This window comes from Lissotriton helveticus, chromosome 1_1 (genome assembly GCF_964261635.1).
Source record: "Lissotriton helveticus chromosome 1_1, aLisHel1.1, whole genome shotgun sequence".
Lineage (NCBI taxonomy): Eukaryota > Metazoa > Chordata > Amphibia > Caudata > Salamandridae > Lissotriton > Lissotriton helveticus.
In genome coordinates, this window is record NC_136057.1 from 1,649,769,459 (window position 1) to 1,649,790,360 (window position 20,902).

The 20,902-nt window shown below is 42.9% G+C and overlaps 1 protein-coding gene across 2 annotated transcripts in view; it reads right to left on the reverse strand.

Annotated features, from left to right (window-relative positions):
- The window catches only part of AVIL (advillin), a 316,912-nt gene that overhangs the window by 198,783 nt on the left and 97,227 nt on the right, over window positions 1-20,902 (reverse strand). The gene's annotated exons all lie outside the window — the stretch shown is intronic.

Below are 20,902 nucleotides of genomic sequence, written 5' to 3' on the forward strand. Positions count from 1 at the left end.
AATAGGCTTATGCCAAAGTGTATGTATATTTGACAAGCAAAGCCAAAATTATGTCTGCATGTTTCTGTATAGTGAAGAGAAAGTTACATACACTCAATCGCCATGCTAGTTTTCCACTTAAACCATAATGCAGCGCAATGTCACTTGGTTGGTGCTTTATAAAGTGCCAAACATAAAATAAAAAAAATTATAAAATCTGCTTGGTAATTGAGGGGAAAACTATTCTTGTAAAGTCACTGAACATTCTTATGCAAACATTCAATCCCTGACTTCAGACTTAGTATAGTATTGGTGCGTTTGGTACCTGTGAAGAGTCTGGGTGCTTGTAATACTGAGTGCTAATATTTTGAGGCAAGCATGATTCGCGTTGTTTCTTGAATCTTGAGGCTTGGTGGCATATAATAGACACTCTACCCCTGATACCTTGATGTCTGAGGCAGTATGGCAGAAGTATTTTCCTTGGCTTCATGATCATCGTGGAACTGCAGGCCTGGCCATGCCCCCAGCCACCACCACCCCCACCCGAGACTTCTAAGTATGATCTTTTGACTGTTGATGGGTTCTGACCCTCTCCAGTTTGAAAGGTGTAAAGATCACATGACCACGTTTTTTTCATACCTAGAAGCACTACTTGTGCATGTTTTACATCTAGGCTAGCAACGTCAGTACTCTCCGCCAAGACAATTCCTTCCTCTTGGATTTCCATCATAATTGGGCTAATCCACAAAAAGCCAAAAAGGTCTGACCCATGAATTACCATCCCATATCTCTCTTGGATATTAAAGAGAAGTCTTTTACAGACATGTTCTAATTAAATTTGATTGAATTACCTCCATGATGCGTTATCAGGTGAGCCAGTAAAGAAGGAAACGTAATGCACCTCCAGGAAACAACTGTTGTCATTGGTATTCATAACTGTCAAGTTCAAGTGATGTGATATCAAGGCACAATTTTACAATGCAGAGACACGTTCTAAAAACTGAACGACTGTGACAACAGCGGTAGCCTTGTATATGTTTATTTTCTTCCTAGACCCCAGCGACCACTTTTGTTGCTTTTGTTTCCTGTTTTGATAATCATTTTTGAATTATAAGGACGAAAACCGTGCATGGAATCTGAAGTGCACTGCAGTGTACTTGCAATACGAGGGAAACTCTGGATAAACAGGGAACATTGGAGGGAGGACTTTGAAATCTAAATAGAGGTAGTGCAAGGGTAGGTTTTTTTTATCTGCAAAAGGAAACTAACTTTACTTCAACATAGTCTAGGACTAAAAGGCAGGAAAACTGTCAGACATGTACCCATACCTTCTGTCAGGATCCAGCAGAAAAAGAGATTCATGTCAAGGAGAGACAAATGCTTCAGATGACATCGCAGGGAAGGATATCAGGAATATAAGGACAGCTTGGAGGGCTGGACGGACTGGAATACAAGCCTACAGATGCTGGAGCTGAGCAGAAAAAGTGCCTCACAAGGCAGACTTGAGAGTCAGGCCAATGAGGTTGTCAAGTTACCTCTGAGGCAGCATAAGAAGTGCCAGTTCTGGCACCACGTTGCCTTGCAAATGTACTTGCTGTATGGTTCTCGCTGGCATTTAGGGCCAGATGTAGGTCGCCAATTACCGGTCGGCCGTTACCGACCGGTAATTGGTTTTCGAGATGTTGGGGCAAATATTTTACAGATTCGGTAAATTTACCGAAACGGTAAATTTACCGAATCTGTAAAATACCGAATCGGTAATTTTACCGATTCGGTAAAACCCAGATGTAGGTAGCACTGTTGACAGTGCTACAGGCCTTCAGAATTCTGTATTTTACCACCCAATCCAATTGGGTGGTAAAATACCGAATACAGGTGTGCATGCACATCTGTGCATGCACACCTGTGCCATGTGACACACAGACATGCCCTTAGGGCATGTTTGTGTGCCACATGGCACACATGCCTGTATTTGGGGTGCTAGAGGGTGTCAAAGTGACACCCCCTGCACCCTTGCTGTAATCGGTATTTACCGAATCTGTAAATACCGATTCAGTAATGCCCATTGATTCCTATGGGCTTCAATGCCCATAGGAATCAATGGGCATTACCGATTCGGTATTTAGAGAATGAGTAAATACCGAATCTTAACGATTCGGTATTTACCGATTCAGAAATACCTACATCCCCCCCCCCCTCTATTTTACCACTTCTTAAATACCGATTCGGTATGATTCGGTATTTAAGAAGTGGTAAAATAAAATTACCTACATCTGGCCCTTAGTGCTTTCAATTTATTCATTTCTATGTTTTTTTCTGCTTCCCTCTGTGTCTTTTTCTTCCCTGTCAATGCGTGTCATATTACAGCATCTCAATGGTGCCTTTGTGTGTTTCTGTGAAGATCTGCACCGTTTGGAAGCAGCTGGTTATTCTGCTGCTGCAAGTCCTTCGCTGCTCCTACTTTGACATCCTGATGCTCCCAGGATGAGGTGGTTTCCCAGTACATCCAAGGGTTATTAACTCTTGTGACCATCTAAGCATCAGGCAAAATGTGACAGAATGGGGAGACAGGGTCTGATGACAATATTCCATCAAGACTATATAACTCTTCTCACCATTTTCCTGTTCTATATATATCTGCTACCAGACTCTACGCTTATTGAAGAGCATAGCACGTGATGACCACATTGATGCATATGTCCTATGAGGTAAGATATGTGAACCTTGTATCCAGCATCTTTCTTTCTTTCCATTCCCAAAACCTCAATTTGCCACTGGGTAGAGTATACTGACTATTGTGAGAATAATTAGAGCTCAGCTCATTCATTGCCTTAGAGATGAGGGTTGGAGGATTATCATGGGAGCTCGTGTTATCACCTTCCCCAATGGTCACAAGTGAGGACACCTTCAACTGAAGAAAGGAATCAGAAGGACTTGGAGTTGGATGAAAATAAAGATGTGGAGGCATATTTTTAAGGGTAAACTTACACGTGAGTAAATCTACTCTTGTAAATTTACTCTTATAGTTTGTAGTAAATTTACTACTTTAGCCAATTCACGATTTCTGTTTGTAAATTAACTGCAAAGTGTAGATGTACATGTCTCTACCCATTCAGTTTAAGAGTTGCAGTCAGAGTAAACATAATTTATGTCTGTGAAGTCACTGGAAGTATTAGTACGCTTTTCATACAGTCACTCTTTTGAGTAGATTTGCTGCTTCAGCAGGGACAGGAGTCATTGCAAGCGCAGCAGGGCAACACACTGAGCTGGTCTTCCAATGCAACCCAGAACGCAGGTATGGCCTTATGGTAGCAATATGACTAACATGCTATAGATAATGTCTTGTTTTGTTAAATTCTTACACTGTATTTGACAATGTGTTTTGAAAGCCTTTTAATTGTAGTTAAATGTAACTTTGATTCTGTTATACTATTATATAGTCATACTTTTATTTTAACCTTGTTAAGGCCCTGTAATGTTGTTCCTTCCACTATCTGCCACAACATCAACTTCTAGCAGTGCATCAAAATAAATCACATCTACAAGTCAGATGATCTATAGAGACTGGCAAGTGAAATGTCTATTGTTTAGCCTTTGGATCTAACCACTTTATTTCTGACATGGTTACTGTATGTCTTTTGTCTCACAACCCTATTTGCACCAGTACAATATACAATGCTGATGTTTTAGATTCTATGTATTGTCTTTTAAAATTTCTGTTAGACACATCAATGCAAGAGTAGAAAACTTGTCAATGTAAGGGTAGCACAATAAGATATCTATAGCACCTTAACTTGAAGAAGAGCAATCTTTGTGGGTCTCAACATAAGTATTGAAAACATATCTCTCCCCCGCACATATCCACCGCATGTTCTCTGGGTTGCACCAAAATGCTGACAATGGCCGCATCCAGTGGCAATCTTCTACCATATGGTGTGGGCCTGTCCAGAAATGGTGCAACTCATTCCTAATTCGACAGGGGGAACCACCACAGCGGGACACATAAGATATATACCTGGAGAGGCTAGTAGTTAAAACAGACTGCCATGAGAGCCCTAATGCACCCTCCCTTTTCAAGAGCCATTGAGTCTTTGAGGGGGTCCCTTCTGTGTCGCAGTCAAATTGGGCAAACACTGTAATACATTGAAGCTGACTTGCAAGCTCTTCCCCTCCACCACTTCAAATCCCAAGCCCCTCCCCCCATTAGAACCCAAGAATATGATATCACTATCCTCCTTTGTATTTACCTTGAGAGCCTCACAAATAGATGAGTCAACAAGGGGCGGGGGACATCTTACTCCCCATGCATAAGATGCTGGGTCGGTTTCACAAACACACGAGAATATATTTCGAACCCTGTTTGTGCTGCATCACTTCTTTAGTTACTTAAGGTTTACAACAGTGGATTCTGGGTTAAGTGACAAGTGCAGCACTTCTATCACTTGCAAGCATTAAATATTACACTGCTGATTATAAATGTTGATGTTGGGAACTGCCTACCTTATAGCACCAGTGACAAATTCACTTCAGTTGTGTTGTACAACTCGCAAATGCTATACCTCTCTAAGTCCATATTATCTATCCCCAGTCCAATGCCATTTTGAATGCTTTCCTCTAAACAAAAAACACAAGTGCACACATTCCCTGTTAAGCACAGCTAGGAATCAGAGAGCCTAATGGAAGACAATGTTGTCCCCCCCCCTAATAAATGGTACGGCCGGCTTTAGCCCTGGTGGTGCCTGGTGCAACAAAACGTATGTGCACCCCCCACTCCCCAAAGGCCTTCTTCTCCAAAGATTCCTTCACTATCACCCTGCAACAGTGCTGCTTATCTCTCCAATGATTCTCTCTCACATGTATTTAATTTGTTTTATAGCGCCTCTCATACCAGTGTAGGGTGTCGGAGCACTTTACATCACACATACAGAGGCAATGAATCATACGTGTATAAACCAGTGTATAGAAAATTTTACATAGACAAAGGTGACTATGAGTTGTAGGATTCAAATGTCATCCAAACTGGCAGGCATGTTTTTTAAGAGTGCCGGTCGGGAGAAGCAGAAACTCGGGTTTTAAAATGTAACACAGTGGTTAGGTTTGACTTTACTCATAACATACATTTCTTCCCAAATAAACCCGATTTAGCAACATTATAATAATGGAAGATTGGGAAAAAACATAACTTTGTAAACCGTATCATGCAGATTGCATGCAGCTCTTTGATGACAGTTCATAGCTCACTGTGCTATATTACGATTGTAACTTATGAACTGCAAGTAACAAAAGGATCTCTATGACAAAAGCAGTATCCCACTGAGCTATCCACATAAAGGGGCCGATTATGATGGCTGACGGACCTGAGTCCGTCCGCCACCATAGAGTAGGAGGGAACCTCCGCATGGCCTGCGGAGTTCCCTCCTGTGCAATTAGGATGTGACCGCCACCCTGGCGGTCACATCCTCTATTTTTACCATTGAGGCGGGTGAGGCTTCAAGCTGCACCCGCCGCAATGGTAAAATTGCATACATTGCATTTGTATGCAGAAAGCGGCAGGCACCGTGCGGTGCCTGCCGATTTCTGCATACAAATGCAGGAGAGTACCATAGGTACCCCCCATGTGCACCCCCCACCCCTCCTTTACCCAGGGGGCCCGCAGTGAAGTTACACATGCTTTTCCACGGCGGAAAACCCTCAGCGGCAAAGCATTTGTTACAGCCCATGCTAACATGGCTGACGGTGTCTGAGAGACACCGTCACCATATTAGAGCTTTTCCGCCGCGGTTGTAAGCCAACCGCGGCGGAAAAGCTGCGGACGGAAACCAGGACCCACCAGCCATCCTAATGTGGAGGTGGGTCTTTGGTGGGTCCGCTGCGGTTTTTCCGCATCCTCCGGGCCGGCGGTGGCTTCTGCCGGCCCGGAGGATGCGGAAAAAACGCAATCGTAATAGGCCCCAAAATACTGTTCTGCGATCTGCGTGATAAATGTTCTTTGCAGCAGGCATGTGAGCCCTCTGAGCTCTTTTAGATGAATCAAAACTGCCACTAGACAAAATTCTGAGCCCTCTCCAGCAGGAACATTAATCACCAGAGTTATCTTGACATTTGTATTGTTGCCTGAAAACTGCTGAATATAAAAGGAATTCCACAGCGGGTGCTTTTAAACCCATAACAATTTGCAAAACACACTGCCCCCAGCTCAGCAATAAACCGGCCCCCAGCAACAGAATGTAAATGTCGGAATTTGTAAAGCGCACAGCTACCTCCACCGGAGGTGTCCCGGCGCTGTCCGTATACCGCTTAGGAACCCTTCCTGGCTTTCCTGGGAAATGTCCACTCCTGGGCACCCGCCAGGTGCAGCCAGGCATCCCAGCGCTTTGGGGCCGTTGTGGAGACTAAGCAAGCTATTGCCCAGAGTTGCAGCGCGGGACCCATGATCAGAACAGGCACTGAGGCGAGAATATCCAGTCAGGGGGATTAATGAGCCGGAGACCCGCCGAGGTGGGAATCGAACCCTGGTCCCTGGCCAGAGCTCTGCATCAAGGTCTGCCTGCTCTAACCATTGAGCCACACTTCTCCACAGAACTAGTCCTCACCTTTCCAGCTTTTTGGAAAAACGCCAGATGCCCGTTACGGCCAGTCCAGCCTTGTGCACCACCCACACCTGCACTACTTTCACCAACTCAATCATTGCCAACTCAGCCACCCACAATATGAGCAAAGTCTCAATCAATGTCACTACCAGCATTGCATAGGTGGAGTGGCGTGGTAGAAGAAACCCCCAACATAACGTATGGTGTGTGAAACAAAGCAACTCTAAATCTAACATAGTCTCTATAACCATGTTTGAGTAGTAAAAATCTGTGAAATTTTTTATAACAAATCCGTTGTCTAACTTTCATCTGAATATTTGATGTTGCATTTAGTACATAAGAAAATGCTCAGTATGTTCTGTTCTTTGTTTACCTTCAAAATGTAATGCATTTAAAAATGTCATTTGATTCTGAAAGCATCTGCTATTAATTGAACATTTCTTTTTGGCTGACATACAATGTATTATCCTGCAAAATGTGTAAACAGAAAGAAAGACATTAATGTTTGAGTATTGTATGAGTATAAAAGGCCATCTAAGAATACATGATTGAAAATGGCAATACAAATGCAGATACATAAACAGCAGAATCATAGAGAGTTAACAAACCCACAAAAACAAGTTGCTGTGCTGAAGAACTTACTCAAGCAAAATCATAATTACCCTATGTACAAATAAACTTCTTCAATTGATTAATTCTTTCAGCATACAGATATTCTGAAAATGTAACTGTATTCATTTTATTACACCAGTGAATGAAATGGGGGATATCAATCTAATTCCATTCTTGCAAAATCAAAGAACAGGCAACAGACACTGCAATGAAAATGAGCCTGCACTCAAATAATGTAAGATAGCGTAATCCAGAACCAGAATCATGCCTGATTATACCAAATAAAATGATAAATTATCAAAAAAAGATGTATTTAATAAAGAACTCAAGAAGGCCACCAACTTCAAAAACTCACAAAGAACGGGACATAAAAGACAACATGGAGGCATCTAAAACAAGGGTTACGAACTGTAGGGAAGAAGCTGCTCAAAAGCTTGGGAGCACAATGAAGAAGCCAGCGAGAGAAAAGCTCCATGCATCTAAAATTGGCGCGTCTGAATGACTTACAACTAAACTGACACAATTACGCCCACTCTCTAACCATCAAACTGAGCCCACTTTCTTTACTGAAATGCTGTAATGTGAATGGCAATCAGATCAACAAGACCTCCCTTTTGAATCTGTCTATACCAACTGTCAATGCCTCGCAAATTATATTTAAACAACATTTTTAGACATGTCTAGAGCCTACCCTGAGAGGGATGCTGACTACATTATTAACATATCATTTTCAAGAAACTAAACTTATCCCTGAAATCTCCTTTGCCAAGCCCAGTTGGTCCCACGTTTTCCATTTGTCGTTAGATTTAAAATTAATAGCCTCAAGAAAGCCAAGGCTTTCTCAGGGGGACACTTTCTCAACTGAGAGAACTAAGCCAAAGCCAGTATTAAGTTTGAGTGAGAGAAATACATGAAAATCTGGAATTTGTTATTCTCTTTAAAGTTTATTCTTACACCATAATAAATCCTTAATCAACGAATACCTTTTCGACAAATGAAAGATTCTCATAAAAACATGAAAACAACACCAGAATTCTTCAACATGCCAGAAACTAAACAATTAACAAACGTCCCGGCAGAAAATGGATCATTGAGTTGAGAAAGGTGTCTAAAAGAGCTGCAAAATAGTATAATCGCAAGCTGGGCAGTGCAAAACCAGCATGTTCTTTATCCAGTTGAAGATTTGAGAGACTCAGCCTACGCTGACGGATGACAAGCTTTTCATTATTGCATTTAGACTCATGTCTGTAGCTGGTTAGTTGATTTACCCTGATCAGAATGGGTTTTTACCAAATAGATCTTCGTGGTTAATACTCAGTACTTGATTCAGGAAATGCCAACATGAAGGGGGCCAGCAAATAATAAAAAAAAATTCAGGAACTGTCAAGGGAAGAAGTCTATATACACAGGAGAAAAGTAAAGTTCATAAATTGTCCAAAAGATAAGTTGAAATTTATACCAGTCATTATCCCCAGCCAGATTGGTTGTATAAATCATGTCCTTGGTGTGGTTGCAAAACTCCCTGACCTTTTCTGCTCTGTGCCTTTACCCCAAAGATGGTAAAGTCCTCCTACGTGTATGTTAAATGGTTGGCTTTGCAGGATCAGACGCCCACAGAAAGAAGGAAGCACAGGGGTAGCAGGGGAAACGGCTGAACAGATGAACTGGGAAGGGGGACATCAGAAGGTGGGTGGGTGAGCTGGGGGCAGACACAACATAAGGTCCAGACAGTCGAAGAGGTTATGAAGCCACATAAAGTTCAGTGACCATTTCTCAGAGTATCTGAGTTCCGGGTATCCCTAGAGATCACTCCATGCACCTCTCCAATAGGGCCTCAGGAACTCCTTGAGAGCAGCCAACAACACATTTTCTTGGGAGGGCAGTGGGGTGTCCGGGACAGAAGTGTCCCTCGATTGTTGGTGTTCTTGTGGGGGCCCACTGGGAGGTGAAGAGGATGCCTGTGCAGAAGGTGCAGCTTGTGCTCCCCCCACCCCATAGAAAAGGGTGTCTCTGGAATTAATGAGAGACTAGGTGCAGGCCCAGATGGTGGTAGGGTCTGCTCTTGGTACACCAAAAGTTGTTGTTGAAGGACAGGAGGATCCCCATGGTCTGCGTTCTCCTGGATGGTAGGATCCATATCATGCTCCCAGCTCCCTCATGTAGTCAAGACATCTGAATCGTGCCTTAAGGATACCAAAAGCGTGCGCAATATTGGATTGTGTACGTATGTGTGCTGGTTGGACATCTGTAGGGTGTGAGGAGATGGGAAGAGACATCATAATCGGCATCATCTGCACCAAATACAAGACATTTTAAAAAATGGGCCTCTACTCTACATTTAAAACACCATATCCACAAACATAGAGTAAATGTGAGGGTAATGTATATGTGCTGTAAGGATTATTGACTATGTTAGAAATTCCACCCAATGCAGACGTAGTCCCAGTGTAGTATTGTAACTTCTAAATGAGTCACATGTCCTCGCAATCCCCTGCAACCAAGAGACGTGCGGAAGGGGGTTGCAGGACGTAGATGTCTTTGTGCTTCCAAGAAAGGCAGCTTACACATCAGAAAAGCAGCTTACACATCAGTGAAGCAGGCTCTACCATCGCAGACAGCTTGCACATTGAGGGAGTGCTAACAGAGTCTGTTGCAGACAAGGTTTGCTGAGGTGGCTGAAGTGCCACTTTGGGTGCAGTCAATGGCACCTAGTACACGAGGGAAGTGGTCACTGGCATACAGTTCCATTTACTCAGTTTGCCTTTCCACCAGTGACAATGGCATGCTGATAAACTGGTGCACTCTTTTGTTGATTTATCTCACTACCTGATGGACGCATCAAGACTGGCTTGCCTGTGAGATGCCAACATTGTCAGAAGTGATCCTCTGGAAAGATCCCATAGCTATGAAATGGAGTGTAGACACAGTTTTGACATTAGCAGGGATAGCCCGGGAGGGAGCTGTAGGTGAATCGAACTCCTGCTCACAGTCTACAACCATGCAAAGGATCACATCAGGTGAGAAGCATTGTCTGGCAATGACAACTTCCCTGGACATCCAAAATCTGTTGATCCTTTGCCTGTAGGCACTCTTTCTTCTCCTCTTGAAGTAATGAATCCACAAATGAGGAGCAAACCAACAAACCAACGTGTCCACTGACATATTGAAGGCAGAAAAAGTTGTTTGGTGTATGAGTTAATTTCTTATGTTGTAAGGCTTGCTGTGATTGCTTGATGTTGAAATGTGTTTCATCTGGGGATGGGTGGTGGAATTCAGAACAATCACTCCTTTCATTACCAGGTGTGCTACAAGAGTTGTAAGCCTTGTTATATAATTAAATAGCTTTAGCTTTTAAGCGAAAATATTTTAAAAATAATAAATTGCACTTACATGTACTTACAAATTACAAGGCAACAGGAATTGCTTGTAAGAAAGAAATTATGATCTTCAAAAATTCAGATGTGACAAAACAGTTTTTGGAAGAATTGCTGGGGTCAAGGTACATATATGCTTCGATCTCCATGATTTAGAATATTTGACTTGATAGACTTTCTTTATCTGACAACAAGATGCTATCAACAATTAAAGGGGAAAAAGTCTTCACCACATTAGATTTAAGCCTATCATCTGGGTATATCATATTCTGAATCTAGACGTGTTGACTCTTTTGTGACACCTGAGGGTGCTTTAGATATTTAAAAAGGCCTCTCTGACTAACATCGGGCATTTTCAAAATATTATACAAAAATTATTGCAGGTACAAAATAAAATAATGTATTTTCAATACAACATCTTAATATAGGGAAAGTATGATCAGGGCCAAGATCTAGTAATGGCACACCATATGAGGAGAAGAAATCAAAACAAAACTAATTCTTGTCAAAGCTAATGTGAATGCCCCCTACCCGTCCCGTCCTAAGACCAAAATAAATTATCAAGACCCTTTTTCAGGAATGGTTTAATACTATGCAACATTTGTTAGTAATTTTTCAGACAAGAATTAAGAAATATGTTTTAGAAAACTGTACTCTAGGTACAATCAGAGTGTGAGAAAGCATAAATAAATATTAAGAATAACATAGCCAGTGCTGTAATTTTGAAACTCCGTGACCCCAACAACAGACCTGTAATAGTAACAGATGTGAGCACCTACGGATTAAGCACTGTTTTTATGCAGTTGAAAGAAGGAATGGAGAGGGTCATAGTCAATGTCTGCCATGCACATTCAGGGGTGCAGAAGGTTCAAACACTGTTATAGACAAAAGAAGCGTTAGAAAGTTGGCTGGTGTAAAGCATTTAAAACAGTGATTTCCCAAACCTTTTAGAACCCCCACCAACCTTTTAGCATGGCAAATGTTTGTGATGCACCGAGCTTTAATTGACATGAGGCGAGGGATGTTTTAATGCAAATAAATCATTTTGTGGTTGCACAATGGTATTTACAGTTAGCCCATTTTCCATTTAAATGGATACTATATTTCCACAGACATTCAGTTTTACTTAGAAAACTATATTAGACATGAATTATAATGTGTGGAAATCGAGTTTCAGTTGATCAACAAGTAAAAGTGTCTTGATTTGTTTTGATCCTATAAAAATCTTTGTTTCCACCACAGTAGAGTATTACAAAAAAATGCTTCATTTATGCTTTCCGATTCGAACTACAGAACGTGTACAGTTGACTAAAAGGTATTTACAGTTTCTTTTGTTACAAAAAAATGGCATCCTATAGCCTTTCCTCACACTATCTGTACCCCGGAGAGATTATTATATAATTCACTTTTCTTTTCTTTCTCTGACTGAAAAGTGAGAGGAGTTTGTAAACACAAATCCCCATGTTAAACAAGCATTTGCAATGCAATAGGTCTCGCATTAGGAAAGTTTGAGGTATTGGTATTGTAAATGACACATTTTTTATTTATGTTTTGGTTTTGAAAATCGCGAAATTAATAGCTTTGTCATTTACAATGCCAATAGTTTTAACTTTCGCAAACGTGACACCTATAGCATTTGTAATGCAATATGTGTTGTATTTACATGACTTAGATGTATTAATATTACAAATAACAATGGCTTTTATTTTTTTAATAATAATACTTAAATAAAAGTTATTGTTATTTATAATGGCAATAGCTTAAACGTTTGTAAATAACTTGTGGGAAGATTATGTTCAGTGTATTTCATTGTGATGAAAATCCAAGAACAGAAGTGAAATATTAACATCTTTTTGTGACATTTGTAATAAAGCTTGAAACATTGAGAGAACATATTAGAACCAGTTGTTGTTGAATGGTTGCACAGAGTGATGCTGTGGCGTTCAGTGGTGCTGAGTGATGCTGTGGCCTTCAGTGGTGCTGAGTGATGCTGTGGCCTTCAGTGGTGCTGAGTGATGCTGTGGCATTCAGTGGTGCTGAGTGATGCTGTGCCATTCAGTGGTGCTGAGTGATGCTGTGGCACTCAGTGGTGCTGAGTGATGCTGTGGCATTCAAAGGTGCTGTGGCATTGAGTGGTGCTGAGTGATGCTGTGGCGTTGAGTGATGCTGTGGCGTTGAGTGATGCTGTGACGTTGCGGGATGCTGTGCGCTAAGTGGTGCTGTGTCGTTGAGTGGTGCTGTGTCGTTGAGTGGTGTTGTGGCATTGAGTGGTGCTGTGGCGTTTAGGGGTGCTGAGTGATTATGTGGCGCTGAGTGATGCTGTGGCGTTGAGTGGTGCTGTGGCGTTGAGTGGTGCTGTGGCGTTGAGTGGTGCTGTGGTGTTGAGTGGTTCTGTGGCATTGAGTGGTGCTGTGGCGTTGAGTGGTGCTGAGTGATGCTGTGGCATTGAGTGATGCTGTGGCATTGAGTGATGCTGTGGCATTGAGTAATGCTGTGGCATTGAGTAATACTGTGGCATTGAGGGATGCTGTGCGCTGAGTGGTGCTGTGGCATTGAGTAGTGCTGTGGCATTGAGTGGTGCTGTGGCATTCAGTGGTGCTGAGTGATTCTGTGGTGCTGAGTGATTCTGTGGCGCTGAGTGATGCTGTTGCATTGAGTGATGCTGTGGCGTTGAGTGATGCTGTGGCATTGAGTGATGCTGTGGCATTGAGTAATGCTGTGGCATTGAGTAATGCTGTGGCATTGCGGGATGCTGTGGCATTGAGTGGTGCTGTGGTGTTGAGTAGTTCTGTGGCGTTGAGTGGTGCTGTGGCGTTGAGTGGTGCTGAGTGATGCTGTGGCGTTGAGTGATGCTGTGGCATTGAGTGATGCTGTGGCATTGAGTAATGCTGTGGCATTGAGTAATGCTGTGGCATTGAGGGGGCCTGTGGCATTGAGTGGTGCTGTGGCATTGAGTGGTGCTGTGGCATTCAGTGGTGCTGAGTGATTCTGTGACGCTGAGTGATGCTGTTGCGTTGAGTGATGCTGTGGCATTGAGTGATGCTGTTTTTGGAAAAGGGGGGGTGGTGATGGACAGAGTTTCTGAATGATGCAGAATACTCTTACCAAGTCAAGAGATCATGGTTTTAATCCATCACCGTTTTTTAGCTCACTGCACCATCCCAGCTCAGAACCTGGCTATATGCAAATTAGTCTGTTCCTGTCCCAGTGCATGATGGGAACAGGGCAAACCAAACTACCAAGCCAATTCTTATACTGGGAAGGAAACAAGCTCCCGGGGACCGGTTTCTGGCATCACAGCCTTCTTCGGCCCGGTTTGCTTGAGTGATGCTGTGGCATTGAGTAATGCTGTGGCGTTGCGGGATGCTGTGGCGTTGAGGGATGCTGTGCGCTGAGTGGTGCAGTGGCATTGAGTGGTGCTGTGGCATTGATGGGTTGTGTTGGAGGGTGGAGTTGGAGGGATGATTTGGAGGGTAGAGTTTGAGTTGGAGGGTGGAGTTGGATGGTGGAGGGTGGATTTGGAGGGTGGATTTGGATGTAGGATTTTGAATTGGATGGTGTAGTTTGATGGTGTCGTTTGATGGTGTAGTTTGATGGTGTAGTTCGATGGTGGAGATGGAGGGTGGAGTTGGAGGGTGGATTTGGAGGGTGGAGTTGGAGTGTGTATTTGGAGGGTGTATTTGGAGGGTGGAGTTGGAGGGTGGAGTTGGTGGGTGGATTTGGAGGGTGGATTTGGAGGTTGGAGTTGGATGGTGGAGTTGTAGGGTGGAGTTGTATTTTGAGGGTGGAGTTGGAGTCCGTAGTTGTAGTTTGCGGGTGGATTTGGAGGCTGGAGTTGTAGTTGTAGGGTGGAGTTGTAGGGTGTATTTGGATGTTGGAGTTGGAGGGTGGAGTTGGATGGTGTTTTTGGAGGGTGGATTTGTAGTTGGAGGAAGGAGTTGGAGTGTGGATTTGGAGTGTTGAGTTGGAGGGTGGAGTTGGATGGTGGAGTTAGAGGGTGTAGTCATAGGGTGTATTTGGAGGGTGTAGTAGTGCTTGGATGGTGGATTTGGATGGTGGATTTTGAGGGTGGAGTTGGAGGGTAGAGTGGTGGGCGGGTAGAGTGGTGGTGCTAGAGTGTGGGCGCTAGAGTGTTGGCGCTAGAGTGGTGGATAGGGTGGTGGTGGATAGGGTGGTGGCGCATAGAGTGGTGGTGCATAGAGTGGTAGAGTGTTGATGGAGAGAGTGGTAGAGTGGTGGCGGTAGAAGGCTGTACTGTGTGCACTCTAACCAAAACGTATAGGTTAAGGAGGCTGTGTGGGGGGCTACTGTTGTGCTAGTTGTTTACAGACCTCTGCCTGGTGAGGAGTGAGGACCCCCCTGTTTACAGTCTTCAGCTTTGGGACAGAGGAGAAGGGCAGATGTATGTGAAAGGAAGATGGGGAAATTGCATGAAGAGAGAGTTAGGTGGGGTAAGGGGGCATAGAGAGGGTTAGGGGGTGAAGAAATGGTGGGTGAGGAGAGGATAGAACGGAAAAGGGAGAACACGGAATGAGCAGCAAGGTGAGACACGGATACAACCATTGTGGTGAGAAAGAAAACAAGTATGTTCTATGACAAGACTCACACTTTCAGGAAATCCCTGTTGTGCTAGGGAATACGATGTAGATATGAGAAATGCAGATAAAACCCCAACGAGCCATGTGTGACAGCAAGGCATTGATAAGCGATGTTGAACACTGTCCTTTGTTGGCCTCAGGCCAGTTGTGTGCTTGTTTCAAGTGTCTGCTTTCCACCTCCTGTCAACGGCTGGCACAGAATGATTTGGGGGGGGGGGGGTATTTGAAGGGGAAGACATGAGGGGGGAGCGAAATGAAGCAGTAAGAGGAGCGTGAAAAATACGGGAATTTTAAAAGCAGCCATAGGAAAGCTGCGAATGAGTTTGCTGGCAACATTCTCAGATCGACATGAACAAACAGGGTGGGGTGGGGAAACTAAACGCACAAAGTGCTTGAAGTAAATAAAATGAATCAGGTGCCGCTAAGCATACATTAAAAGACCATTGTTTGAAACGTGGTTACCCCCAAAAACATAAACATGTGCATAAATTGCAGCATCCGAAGTACTTGATTACACTGAAGCGCAAGCTAAATGAGACTGACCTGCAGCATGTAGGGGGCCGGCTCAGGCGTGTTTGGTGAAAAGTGCTCGTAATGAAATAAAATAAATACATCGCATGAATGTTTTTTGCTATGAAAGCGTGTTCAGCCACAAAGAAACATCCAGCCGTGGGTGCGAGCAGCACTGCACTGCAGAGCTGTGGTCGGACTGAGCACCATGATTCTGGCAAATCGCTTAATCTCTCGTGCCAGTTGGCCTCAGCCCAGTTGTGTGTTTGTTTCAAGTGTCTGCTTTCCACCTCCTGTCAACGGCTGGCACAGAATGATTTGAGGGGGGGAGGGGAGTATTTGAAGGGGAATACATGAGGGGGGAGCGAAATGAAGCAGTAAGAGGAGCGAGAAAAATACAGGAATTTTAAAAGCAGCCATAGGAAAGCTGCGAATGAGTTTGCTGGCAACATTCTCAGATCGACATGAACAAACAGGGTGGGGTGGGGAAAATAAACGCACAAAGTGCTTGAAGTAAATAAAATGAATCAGGTGCCGCTAAGCATACATTAAAAGACCATTGTTTAAAACGTGGTTACCCCCAAAAACATAAACATGTGCATAAATTGCAGCATTCGAAGTACTTGATTACACTGAAGCGCAAGCTAAATGAGACTGGCCTGCAGCATGTAGGGGGCCGGCTCAGGTGTGTTTGGTGAAAAGTGCTCGTAATGAAATAAAATAAATACATCGCATGAATGTGTTTTGCAATGAAAGCGTGTTCAGCCACAAAGAAACATCCAGCCGTGGGTGCGAGCTGCACTGCACTGCAGAGCTGCGGTCGGACTGAGCACCAGGATTCTGGCAAATCGCTTAATCTCCCGTGCCTATTAGCCTCAGCCCAGTTGTGTGTTTGTTTCAAGTGTCTGCTTTGCACCTCCTGTCAACGGCTGGCACAGAATGATTGGGGGGGGGGAGTATTTGAAGGGGAAGACATGAGGGGGGAGCGAAATGAAGCAGTAAGAGGAGCGAGAAAAATACGGGAATTTTAAAAGCAGCCATAGGAAAGCTGCAAATGAGTTTTCTGGCAACATTCTCAGATCGATATGAACAAACAGGTTGGGGTGGGGAAACTAAACGCACAAAGTGCTTGAAGTAAATAAAATGAATCAGATGCCGCTAAGCATACATTAAAAGACCATTGTTTGAAACGTGGTTAGAGCCTGGTGGGGGGGCGGGGGAGCCAGCGAGTGTGAGGGAGGGAAGGAGCATATAGGAATGGGGTGTGAGTGAGGGGGAGCAGAAGCCTTTGATGTGGTGTGGGAGGACAAGCGCGCGCTGGAGAAGCGTCACGCTGGAAAAGTTAACATGCATTGTAGGAAATCCGGCTGGTTCAAGAGACTGGTTCAGATGTAATAGGTTTTGAGTAATTAAAATTACTCGACCTAAAAAGCATAAGCAGCAATGTTAGAAGACACAGACATTGACCTCTGTTGTTGAAGAGCAACAAATATGACACGATAATACAGAATTTAAAAGCATTTATAAATTTAGCTTAGACATTCACGACCCCCCAAAAATTGGCTTGTGACCCACAGTTGTGGGAAAAAACGATTTAAAAGCATCAGCGTGGCTTATGGAATTTTGAGTGGATCATAAACCTTGATGAATATTTTTACCATCGAAGAAGAAGTGAGGTCTGCCTCGAGGTTAGGGAAATAGTTATTCTACTGGCAGGAGTTTACATTTACCCTGAAGTATGTATCTGGTAGAAAGAAAATGAAGACTGGTTGTCTAGATTACCAATTGAAGACGATGAGATAGTAGAAGATGATTGGTCAGTGGTGACTTTTAAGACATCCTGGAATGGTGCCATTGACGAAACTGAGTGGAAAGAGAAGACAAATGAAGACACTGAGATCAAGGACTTCTTGAAAGGATTAAGAGAATGGTGTGCAGTGGTATGTGTATGTGTCTGAAAGATTAACAGTTTGGTACAATAAGAAAGTGTTGAAATAATTCATAAGTGCTCATTCAGAACATATGGCTTTGTAGTCAATTCATATCAAAAGAGATGTTCATAAATGTATTGGATTGAGTACCCGCTACTCCAAAATAGATCTCTTCCTGGAGCGTCCCATGGATGTTTGCTTTGTGCTACTCTGTGAAGGTATTATGCTGCGTACCTTTAACATTTCAAATATCTACCACTGCTCATGGAACCTCTTGGGGATCATTTTCCTCCCAGGCCTACCTGCAACTTTCTTGTGAATGCACAGAAGTAGCAGCTTTATCTAAACAAAAGTTACATTATTCATGTCTCATTTTGTTTTATTAGAACTGTTGCTGTTTCTGTAATTGCTCAACATGTAGCACAAAGCAACATAATATACCTGCTTCAGCCAAAAAAAACACAGGCACCTAGTAGCTTAATTTCATTATGCAAAAGGGAGTGAGCTTATCCAAACTATAACAGAATGACTAACAAGCGCAGTCAATAAATGGAGGCAAGTATTTAAATATTAGGAGGTCACAGCAGAAGGCACAGAAAACATGCAAATTAAATAGTCAGTAAAGAAGCTGTGTAATACCGTCTTACCTTATCCAAAGTGAACATGTTGCACCGTCAGGGCAGCTGAGAGTTTTGTAGTTGCTGAGAAAGTAAATGTATTATTCTAACTCCAGTCCTAGAATATATGGAGAAAGTGCAACTCCAGGCGTGGACTATTTTGAGCGAAATTGAAAATTCCCCAAGTTTTTTAAAAAAGGGGTGAGATTTGTAGTTTTTGATTAGCTGGAAGTTTCCTCTGCCCCCAGGGTGCTCCTCAAAGCAAAACATTTGGAATATCATTTAAAGGTAACATGAACAGACCAATAGATCCTACCTCTTATTATTATATAACTATGCGTAAACTTACCCTAGGAACATACACTTAATCAAGTGCTAACAAACGCTCAAGACATCTGCTCCCCAAGTGTCTCAATTCTAGGTACAAAGTTTTAAAAAAAGGGTTTACATCAAAGCATAGTTATCCAAAATGTTCACTCTAGTGTGAAAGTCACACAAGGAGCCTCATCATGAGATTCCCGGAGCCAGAAAATTTAGGGAAGCCTCCCGGGGTTATCATTACTGAGGGTAGAGTTAATGGGAATTACAGGTGGAATTCTGTGGTCCCCTGAGCAATGAAGAATAACCGATAACTTTTACAAAGCCCATCGGGAAAATGCCCGAATGGAGTTATGTAACCAAGTGTGTCAGAACAGTAATGAGATAATCAGTATGATGTTAATAAAAAAAATTCAAACAGACATACCCACAATGGATCATGCCAGCAGGTCTACACGTTTTAACCCGCTGAAATGATTTATTGGGGGCCATCATTAGAACGAGATAGTTTAACTCGATTTTTTAACCAGACTTATTAATGAAAAGTAAGTCAGAGTGGTAAAACATATGTATAATGTTTGTAATATTTCCAAGTAGGATGGAGACAGGATCAATGGAGAGAACAAGTGTTGGTCACTAATTATCAACAGCTCCATTGTAGTTGTGCTGCCGTGTAGAAGCAGGCTAGACCTGCAGCTGGTTTACGGGGGGGAGGGAGAGGGGGGGAGGTAGCTTCAATTGGTGAATAGGTGCAGTGACACAGAAACCTAAGGGGTTCTCTAAACTCAGATTGGTTTTTTCTGTATTTCACATTTTAAACAGCGGCGAAGGGACCCATTTCTTCTTTGCATGACACTTTGGCAAGGCCACAGCTGGTTAGTAGTGCAAAGCAGTCCCTCAGATGACAGAAGGTGATGCCTGCAGAATAATTTGCTCTCGAACAGACCGCGGGCTTGCAAAAATGGGAGATTATTCAATCGGTTGTATCTCTAAAAGCCTTATGACAGCTGCCACCTGGTGACGCTGTTTGTGTAATATATGGATGAGCAGAACAATAGTGGTGTGTTATTTCAATATACAGTAAAAACAACAAATACTTGCTGCTCAACCCATTCATATAGCTTTGTGGGCTTCGAACAGTCTGAATTGTCACACATGTAGCAATGCGATGGTTAGTAGTTGCGTTAGTACTGTCATTGGCAGCGCTAGCATTGGCAAGGTGTGGTGCAAGCTGCGGTGGCCTACTGACAAGGGCCCTGGAACTTATTTATTTGACAAATTAAACACTGCGCCAATGGACCGAGGTGTTTCACCCGGGATGACTTCCACCTACAATGGGAACTACTGAGACTTCCTCTTTGTGTCTTGCTAAAGCCTCGAACTACACTTCATGGAAACCGTGTGTTTTTTTACTAGTGTGGTCACAGAAGAGCAATGGTACATGAATTGTATTTATGCATGTATTTATTTATTTAGGCATTATTATAGAGCTAGCGCGACCTAGCCAGATACAAGCCGACATGAGCCAAGAAGGCAACCTCTGGTCATTAGCAAAAGTAGGACAACTAAGGACGGTGGAGGAGAAGAAGAGGCTCAGTGGATGATAGGTGGTACTTATACTTTAATATATAACATGCACTCATATGTACATTTGTATAGGGTAGTTATAGAGCATGTATATCGGTAGAGAATGCTACCAGTAATGGGTAAACCAAGATTGCACAAGGAACGGGTGGAGGGGACTAAAGCAGGGAGAACTTTTCCTTTTCTGTATCTCTTGGAAAGATGCTGCCAGCTTGAAATGCAGCCGATATTATGCCTGGCTCATGGATTGAGAAGTGCTGTCCCTAGTTGTTCCTGACTTTTTTTGTTTTTATTTTCCAGTCTGACAGCATTGCGCAAGCCGCTTAGAACAGACCCGGGATAATCTCCTCTAGTGTTCCAAGAGGGTGGGCCATGTTATCTCCTTCCAAAAAAAGTACAATGTTTCATCGAGACAGCTGCATGCTTAGAGGAGACAGGCAGAATTTAATGCAGAACTCAGATGCTCCTAGATACATGTGAAGCCATGAATTTTTGCATCCTCCAACTCGAAAATGTTCCTGAAAAACGTAAGAAGTTTGACAATGTTGCAATATTTTGCCACCAATTTGCAGAGATCATTATAATAAACAATACCAGCTGTTCTCCTAAATAACTTTTGTGACTTTCTAAATAACTGTATGCTATTTAGTAAAAAGTAAAACTCTTAAAATAACACAACTATATATATATATATATATCATGTTATCAAGGCCGGTAACGGCTGAAACGCGTTATGGCAGACTGAACTAAATAAACCAGAAAATATTTGCACAGATTTGCGGTCTACAT